Source organism: Physeter macrocephalus, unplaced genomic scaffold, assembly GCF_002837175.3.
Source record: "Physeter macrocephalus isolate SW-GA unplaced genomic scaffold, ASM283717v5 random_341, whole genome shotgun sequence".
In the NCBI taxonomy this organism is placed as follows: domain Eukaryota; kingdom Metazoa; phylum Chordata; class Mammalia; order Artiodactyla; family Physeteridae; genus Physeter; species Physeter macrocephalus.
The window spans coordinates 22,296-30,882 of NW_021145560.1; the positions used below are offsets into that span (position 1 = coordinate 22,296).

General features: G+C 42.6%; 1 long non-coding RNA gene across 1 annotated transcript; it reads left to right on the forward strand.

The window, feature by feature from the left end:
• The first annotated feature begins 6 nt into the window (after positions 1–6).
• LOC114484994 (uncharacterized) lies at positions 7–1,668 on the forward strand. The gene is made up of 2 exons (XR_003678422.2): positions 7–320; positions 427–1,668. It is a non-coding gene; the product is annotated as an uncharacterized lncRNA (long non-coding RNA).
• The last annotated feature ends 6,919 nt before the right edge of the window (positions 1,669–8,587 follow it).

The following is an 8,587-nucleotide window of genomic DNA, read 5'->3' on the forward strand; positions in this document are numbered from 1 at the left end:
CCGGCCGTGCAGCCTTGAGGAACTGCTCCGGAAAATTTCCACTTTCTGACCACATCTTTTTTCCCAATGTTAGGGAGCTTCTGTGACTTGCCCAGTGCTTTCAACCTGGAGGTAGAGGACAAAACCAACCAGCTCTGTTTGTTTGCAGCGGGAAGAATTTCAGCACAAGGGAGTTAAGAAGCCTGTTGGCCGTGGGTCGCAAAGCCAAGCTTTCCTTCCGCACTCCTGGGTGCTCGTAGTGATAGGAGGGAGTCTGTGCAAGCAGCGCATGGGCGCTGGGGGGGGGACCTGGGCTGTAAGGAGGTGGATCCACATCCAAGGTAATGATGCTTCCCACCTCGTGGAGTTTTTGAAAAGATCTAAAGAAGCATAACATGACAAGTATGCAGCACAATAAACACCGTGCCTTTCTCTCCTCTTCCCTAGATCCTCATATCCCGATGAGGTAGGATTTAGCCAATTTATCCCCATTCTACAGATGAAGAAACTGAATGCAGCACTCAGAGAAGGTGATTTCCATAAATACTCAACAGGGGTTGTATTGCAGATACATCAATATTTCCCATCTCTGAGTTTGACATGTGTGTTCAATGGTCCAAGAAAATCAAGGTTGGGGGTAGGGGTGATGGTGCTAATTTCCCAGAAGCAATCTGACCTCTGCTCTTTGAAGTGTCACGAAATTGGCTGGAGACTGCTCCCGTCAGCAGCACTGCACTAGGCTGCTGAAAGCACTTTTAGCACCTGATTAAAAAGGAGCCTTATTTTCCTGAGCAATTACCAGCCTGCCTCTCATGATCTCATCCCAAAGACAAGGAAGAAGAATGACGGAAGGCTGGCCTCCTGATGCTCACCCCACAGAACACTGAATGGCCTGGCCTCACTGGTGTGTGGGATGTACCAGGCAGGGCTTGGGCTGCGGCGGCCAGAGCTGTAGGGCAGCAAGTAGTGCTCGCCATGGAGGTAGACTATATCCTTTCCAGCTCCGATGGAGATCCTGCTCTGGCCTGCATCCAGCCATGACCTGGCTCCTGGGGGAATGAAGCGAAAGGAAGAAAGGAACTGGGCTGATTTGAAATCCTCCTGTGGGGAGGTCATCCCTTTCATTTCCCAAAACAGCTCTTCCTGGGAGCACTTTAGCCTCAAGGTATATTAAAGGAAACAGAGACTCCTCAGGAGATAACTTCCTGCCCCAAACTACACAGCCAGGAGTTTAGCAAAAAAGGATTCAAACCCAAGCAGAGCCCTAAACAGCACACTGCATTACACCATGTTGCCCTGTAGCATCCCTGGGCTGCCTTTATGAGTAGCTAGGGGCTTGTGTTCACCTGGCCTTGCTCCCTCTGGTCTCACAGTGGGTAACAGAAAGTGTGCCCCACCCTGGGCATGGCTGAAGACTCCTGCCCCCATTTGTCCTGTAATTGTGTCACCCCAAGGGCACTCCACACCTGGTCTCAGTCATAACCAGGGCTGTCTCTTAGAGCTCATAGTAGCAAGGAGCCATAAAAAGGAAATACCCAGTGCTGCCAAAGATGTGGTCAAACAGGCATGCTTACTCATTGCTGGTGGCAGTGGAAAGCAATTTGGCAAGATGTATGCATACAAGCCTTGATAATGTGAATCTCTTTGGTCCACTAATCACACATATGCAAATATATCTTTTTTTAACATCTTTATTTGAGTATAATTGCTTTACAATGGTGCATTAGTTTCTGCTGTATAACAAAGTGAATCAGCTGTACGTATACATATATCCCCATATCCCCTCCCTCTTGAGTCTCCCTCCCACCCTCCCTATCCCACCCCTCTTCTACGTCTGCATCTTTATTCCTGTCCTGCCCCTAGGTTCATCAGAACCATTTTTTGTTTTTAGATTCCATATATATGTGTTAGCATACGGTATTTGTTTTTCTCTTTCTGATTTACTTCACTCTGTATGACAGTCTCTAGGTCCAACCACCTCACTACAAACAACTCAATTTCATTTCTTTTTATGGCTGAGTAATATTCCATTGTATACATGTGCCACATCTTCTTTATCCATTCATCTGTCAATAAACACTTAGGTTGCTTCCATGTCCTGGCTATTGTAAATAGTGCTGCAGTGAACGTTGTGGTACCTGACTCTTTTTGAATTATGGTTTTCTCAGGGCATATGCTCAGGAGTAGGATTGCTGGGTCGTATGGTAGTTCAATTTGTAGTTTTTTAAGGAACCTCCATACTGTTCTCCATAGTGGCTGTATCAATTTACATTCCCACCAACAGTACAAGAGGCTTCCCTTTTCTCCACACCCTCTCCAGCATTTATTGTGAAAGAGTGTTCTTCTTATGTTTTCCTCAAAGAGTTTTATAGTGTCTGGCTTTACATTTAGGTCTTTAATCCATTTTGAGTTTATTTTTGTGTATGGTGTTAGGGAGTGTTCTAATTTCATTCTTTTACATGTAGCTGTCCAGTTTTCCCAGCACCACTTATTGAAGAGGATGTCTTTTCTCCACTGTATATTCTTGCCTCCTTTATCAAAGATAAGGTGACCATATGTGCATGGGTTTATCTCTGGGCTTTCTATCCTGTTCCATTGATCTATATTTCTGTTTTTGTTCCAGTATCATGCTGTCTTGATTACTTTAGCTTTGTAGTACAGTCTGAAGTCAGGGAGGCTGATTCCTCCAGCTCCATTTTTCTTTCTCAAGATCGCTTTGGCTATTTGGGTTTTTTTTTTTTTTCCATACAAATTGTGAAATTTTTTGCTCTAGTTGTGTGAAAAATGCCAGTGGTAGTTTGATAGGGATTGCATTGAATCTGTAGATTGCTTTGGGTAGTATAGTCATTTTCACAATGTTGATTCTTCCAATCCAAGAACATTGCAAATATATCTTAAGGCAATAAGTCCAAATAAAAAAATCTTACCTATAAACATCTTCATCATAGCATTTCCTAAGGAGCCAAATACATTGAAATTCTATAATGTGGAATATTAAGCCATTAAAAATAATGTTTGATCTCGGATTGGAAGAATTAATATTGTTAAAATGGCCATAGAACCCAAAGCAATCTATAGATTTAATTCAATCCCTATCAAATTACCCATTACATTTTTCATATAACTAGAACAAATAATCACAAAATTTATATGGAGTCACAAAAGACCCAGAATTGCCAAAGCAATCCTGAGGAAAAAGAACAAAGCAGGAGGTATAATCCTCCCAGATTTCAGACAATACTACAAAGCTAAAGTAATCAAAACAGCATGGTGTTGGCACAAAAGCAGACATATGGCTCAATGGAGCAGAATAGAGAGGCCAGAAATAAACCCACACACCTATGGTCAATTAATCTTCAACAAAGGAAGCAAGAATATACAATGGAGAAAAGACAGTATATTCAGCAAGTGGTGTTGGGAAAACTGGACAGCTGCATGTAAATCAATGAAGTTAGAACACACCCTCACACCAAACACAAAAATAAACTCAAAATGGCTTAAAGACAAAAGTAAGACTGGACACCATAAAACTCCTAGAAGAGAACGTAAGCAAACATCTCTGACATAAGTCATAGCAATGCTTTCTTAGGTCAGTCTCCCAGGACAATAGAAATAAAAGCAAAAATAAACAAATGGGACCTTATCAAACCTATAAGCTTTTACACAGCAAAGGAAACCATAAACAAAATGAAAAGACAACCTACGAACTGAGAGAAAATATTTTCAAATGATGTGACCCCCAAGAGCTTAATTTCCAAAAGACACAAAGAGCTCATACAACTCAATAACAAACAAAAACAAACAAAAGAACCCAAATGAAAAAGTGGGCAAAGACCTAAATAGACATTTCTCAAAAGAAGACATACAGATGGCAAACAGGCACATGAAAAGATGTTCAACATCACTAATTATTAGAGAATTGCAAATCAAAACTACAGTGAGGTACCACCTCACACCAGTCAGAATGGCAATCATTAAAAAGTCCACAAACAATAAATGCTGGAGAGGGTGTGGAGAAAAGGGGACCCCCTCCCCTACACTGTTGGTGGGAAAGTAAACTGGTGTAGCCACTATGGAAAACGGTATGTTTCCTTTAAAAACTAAAAATAGAATTACCATATGATCCAGCAATCCCACTCCTGGGCATACATCTGGAGAAAACACTAATTTGAAAAGATACATGCATCCCATTGTTCATAGTAACACTATTTACAATAGCCAAGACATGTAAGCAACCTAAATGTCCATCCACAGATAAATGGATAAAGAATATGTGGTACATATATACAATGGAATCTTACTCAGCCATAAAAAAAGAATGAAATAATGCCATTTGCAGCAACACAGATGGACCTAGAGATTATCATACTAAGTGAAGCAGTCAGACAGTGAAAGACAAATACCATATGACATCACTTATATGTGGAATCTAAAATATGATACAAATGGAGTTATTTACAAAACAGAAACAGACTCACAGACATAGAAAACAAACTTATGGTTACCAAAGGGGGAAGAGGGAGAGGGATAAATTAGGAGTTTGGGATTAGCAGATACAAACTACTATTTGTAAAATATATAAACAACAAGGTCCTACGGTATAGCACAGAGAACTATATTCAATATCTTTTAATAAACTACAATGAAAAAGAATTATATGTATAACTGAATCACTTTGCTGTACAACAGAATCAAACACAACATTGTAAATCAACTATACTTCAATTTAAAAAAATGTTTCAGAAAAATTCATAATAACATGGAAACACTTTTGTTATAAAGTTTAATGGCAAAGAAAGTTATGAAATTGTCCAGATGGTGTGAACACAACTATGTTAAAAAAAAAAGAGTGAGTGAATAAATTGCACATGGGACTTATGGGTGGAGGTTTGTTTTTGTTTTTAATTTACAGACTTTATTTTTTATAGCAGTTTTAGGTTCACACCAAGATCGAGTAGAAAGTCCAGAGATCTCCCATACACCCCTACCCCACACAAGCATAGCCTCCTCCATGTCAACCTCCCTGGGCGGGTTTTTTTTCCTACTTTCTTTCACCCTCCCCAAATTGTCAAATTGTCTATAATGAGAAAAATAAATTTTGTTAGGGAGGAAGGAAAGATGGGAGAAAGTGGGGGGGCGGGGGGAGGCAAGAGGAAAGGCAAGAAGAGGGAGCCCTCATCCCAAAGGGAGAACACAAACGGGTTCTTAGCCCTTTCGATTTCCGATACACCTTTTTATTTCACCAGCTGTTGGAATTCCTCACCATTTAAAGTTTGTGACATCATTTCCCACGTCCACATACTTTCTCTCAGGGAGGAAAGACAATCTTAATGCTTTCTCAACCCTAAAACCATCCCTCAAACACCAAATTCAAGCCAGCCTTTGAGGGAAGCCTCTTTAGATCACTCTGCGCCTCCCTGTACCTTAGACAAGTTTTCCTATCGATGTTGAGCACCCCCTAACCTGCAGCCTTGGAGCCTGGGCAGATTCTCTGGCTTTACCACACGCACACGCACACTCACACACGCCTCCGTGGTGATGGGGAAAATATGACCTGCAATGTGGGCCTCCGGCCAGCAGGGGGCAGAGTGGGTGGGGGCCAGCACTGCCTGAGCCCCTCAGGGTCCCCAGTACCCAGACCAGAGAGGCACAGGCACGTTGAATGAATGAGTGGATGCTTCAGCAACCCGTTTTTTGGCACTCTTTGGAACTTTAAATTGAGAATGAGTTTTTCTGGGCAGTGATGGTGGAGTTTACATGCGTTAGATCACCCCACAGGAAGAATGGTTAATATCTAGCCTGCTTTGGTCTCTAATAGGTCATTCTAAGGGCCATTTCCACCCACTTGTGTGTCAGAGGAAAGAGGCCAAGACTGGGGATTGCCATCCAGACACCACAAGGCTCCTTTCCCCCTAGGGGCCTTGTTTCCCCAGTTATAGGATGAAGAAGTGGGATGCCCTCCAGGGCCTTCCCATGATGCTGTTCTATGACCCCATTAAGGATTGCTTGACTATATATCAAACTCTTCCTATTGAAGCATTTCCAAAACATGAGACATTTCAGGGATACATTATATATTTTTTATGTCATACATAATAACATCTACAAAGAATTCAAGGTGAGATTCTTAGAAAATTAGACCCCAAAACAGTAGAAATCAGTTTCTTGTTCTCTTTTTGGTAAGATGGTAATACAGAGTCTGATCCACAAAACTGTCTGCCCCCACCTCACACACACACACACACTTAGCCATGCACACACACACACATATTCACACATACACACACACACCCATACACATTTCCCATCATCACCACCAGCCCCCAAATGACTGTACGGTAAGTACACATGGAAAATTTCTAGGAATGGGACCACCCAATGGAACTTCAAAAGGAAAGGATGCAACTTGGATGTGAATTAGGAGGAAATGACACCAGGGAAATGGAGGCAATAAGCTCTCGATTGGGACTTAAAATAGAGGAAGGACTGGCTATTGTTGTCTTTCTGGGGAGGGAAGAACTGAGGGGTGAGAGGATTGACTTTTTACCCAGTACAATTACTAACAGCAACGAGGCATCTGGGCACTGCTTTCTGTTGCTTAAACAGGTGGCCTCGCCAAAAAAAGAGGCAAGGTCTGCCCAAGGGGCCTGTTTCTAGGACCGCAAATAACAGAGCACTCTCAGAGTCTGAGCTGCTTCTCACTTAGTGCCAGCCTGGGATTAAGTATGGAGCCAGCTCAGACTCCGGCCGAACCCCCCGACGCTGCGCTCCAGAGCAGAGAAGGCGAGCACCCAGCACCCCGCATGACTCAGACCCTACTCCCGGCCCTCAGGCGACTGACTGCACCTGACCAGGAAGTCCCTGACAGGAGGCCGCCCCTCAGGCGTCTCCAGGACTCAAGGAGAGGAGCCCCCAACAGGATGCCCAGCCTTCAGGTGACTCTGTGACGGGACAGCTGCCCGAGCTGTGTGGCTGACAGGGTCTTGGTGCTCTGGCCTGGTGTCAGGCCTGAGCCTCTGAGCTGGGAGAGCTGAGTTCAGGACATTGGTCCACCAGAGACCTTCTGGCCCAACGTAATATCAATCGGCAAGATCTCTCCCAGAGATCTCCATCTCAATGCTAAGACCCAGCTCCACCCAAAGGCCAGCAAGCTCCAGTGCTGGATGCCCCATGTCAGACAACTAGCAAGACAGGAACACAACCCTACCCATTAGCAGAGAGGCTGCCTAAGATCATACTAAGTTCACAGGCACCCTGAAACACACCACTGGATGCAGCCCTACCCACCACAAAGGCAAGATCCAGCACCCCCCCGAAAAAAATCCAGACCTACCCACCAAAACACAGGCACCAGGAATCCTACACAAGCCACTGAACCAACCTCACCCACTGGGGGCAGACACCAAAAACAATGGGAACAATGAACATGCAGCCCGCGAAAAGGAGACCCCAAACACAGTAAGTTAAACAAAAAGAGAAGACAGAGAAATACGCAGCAGATGAAGGAGCAAGATAAAACCCACCAGACCAAACAAGTGAAGAGGAAATAGGCAGTCTATTTGAAAAAGAATTCAGAGAAATGATAGTAAATATGATCCAAAATCCTGGAAATAGAATGGAGAAAATAAAAGAAACGTTTAACAAGGACCTAGAAGAACTAAAGAGCAAACAAACAATGATGAACAAACAATAAATGAAATTTAAAATTCTCTAGAAGGAATCAATAGCAGAATAACTGAGGCAGAAGAACAGATAAGTGACCTGGAAGATAAAAGAGTGGAACAGAGACCTCTGGGACAATATTAAATGCACCAACATTCAAATTATAGGGGTCCCAGAAGAAGAAGAGAAAAAGAAAGGGTCTGAGAAAATATTTGAAGAGATTATAGTTGAAAACTTCCCTAACATGGGAAAGGAAATAGTCAGTCAAGTCCAGGAAGAGCAGAGAGTCCCATACAGGATAAACACAAGGAGAAACATGCCAAGACACATATTTATCAAACTATCAAAAATTAAATACAAAGAAAAAATATTAAAAGCATCAAGAGAAGAGGCACAAATAACACTCAAGGGTATCCCCATAAGGTTAACAGCTGATCTTTCAGCAGAAACTCTGCAAGCCAGAAGGGAGTGGCAGGGCATATTTAAAGTGATGAAAGGGAAAAACCTACAACCAAGATTACTCTACCCAGCAAGGATCTCATTCAGATTCAATGGAGAAATTAAAACCTTTACAGACAAGAAAAAGTTAAGAGAATTCAGCACCACAAAACCAGCTTTACCACGAATGCTAAAGGAACTTCTCTAGGCAGGAAACACAAGAGAAGGAAAAGACCCACAAAAACAAACCCAAAACAATTAAGAAAATGCTAATAGGAACATAATCAATAATTACCTTAAATGTAAATGGATTAAGTGTTCTAACCAAATGACATAGACTGGCTGAATGGCTATAAAACCAAGACCCATATATATGCTATCTGCAAGAGACCCACTTCAGACCTAAGGACACATACAGACTGAAAGTGAGGGGATGGAAAAAGATATTCCATGCAAATGGAAATCAAAAGAAAGCTGGAGTAGCAATTCTCTTATCAGGCAAAATATA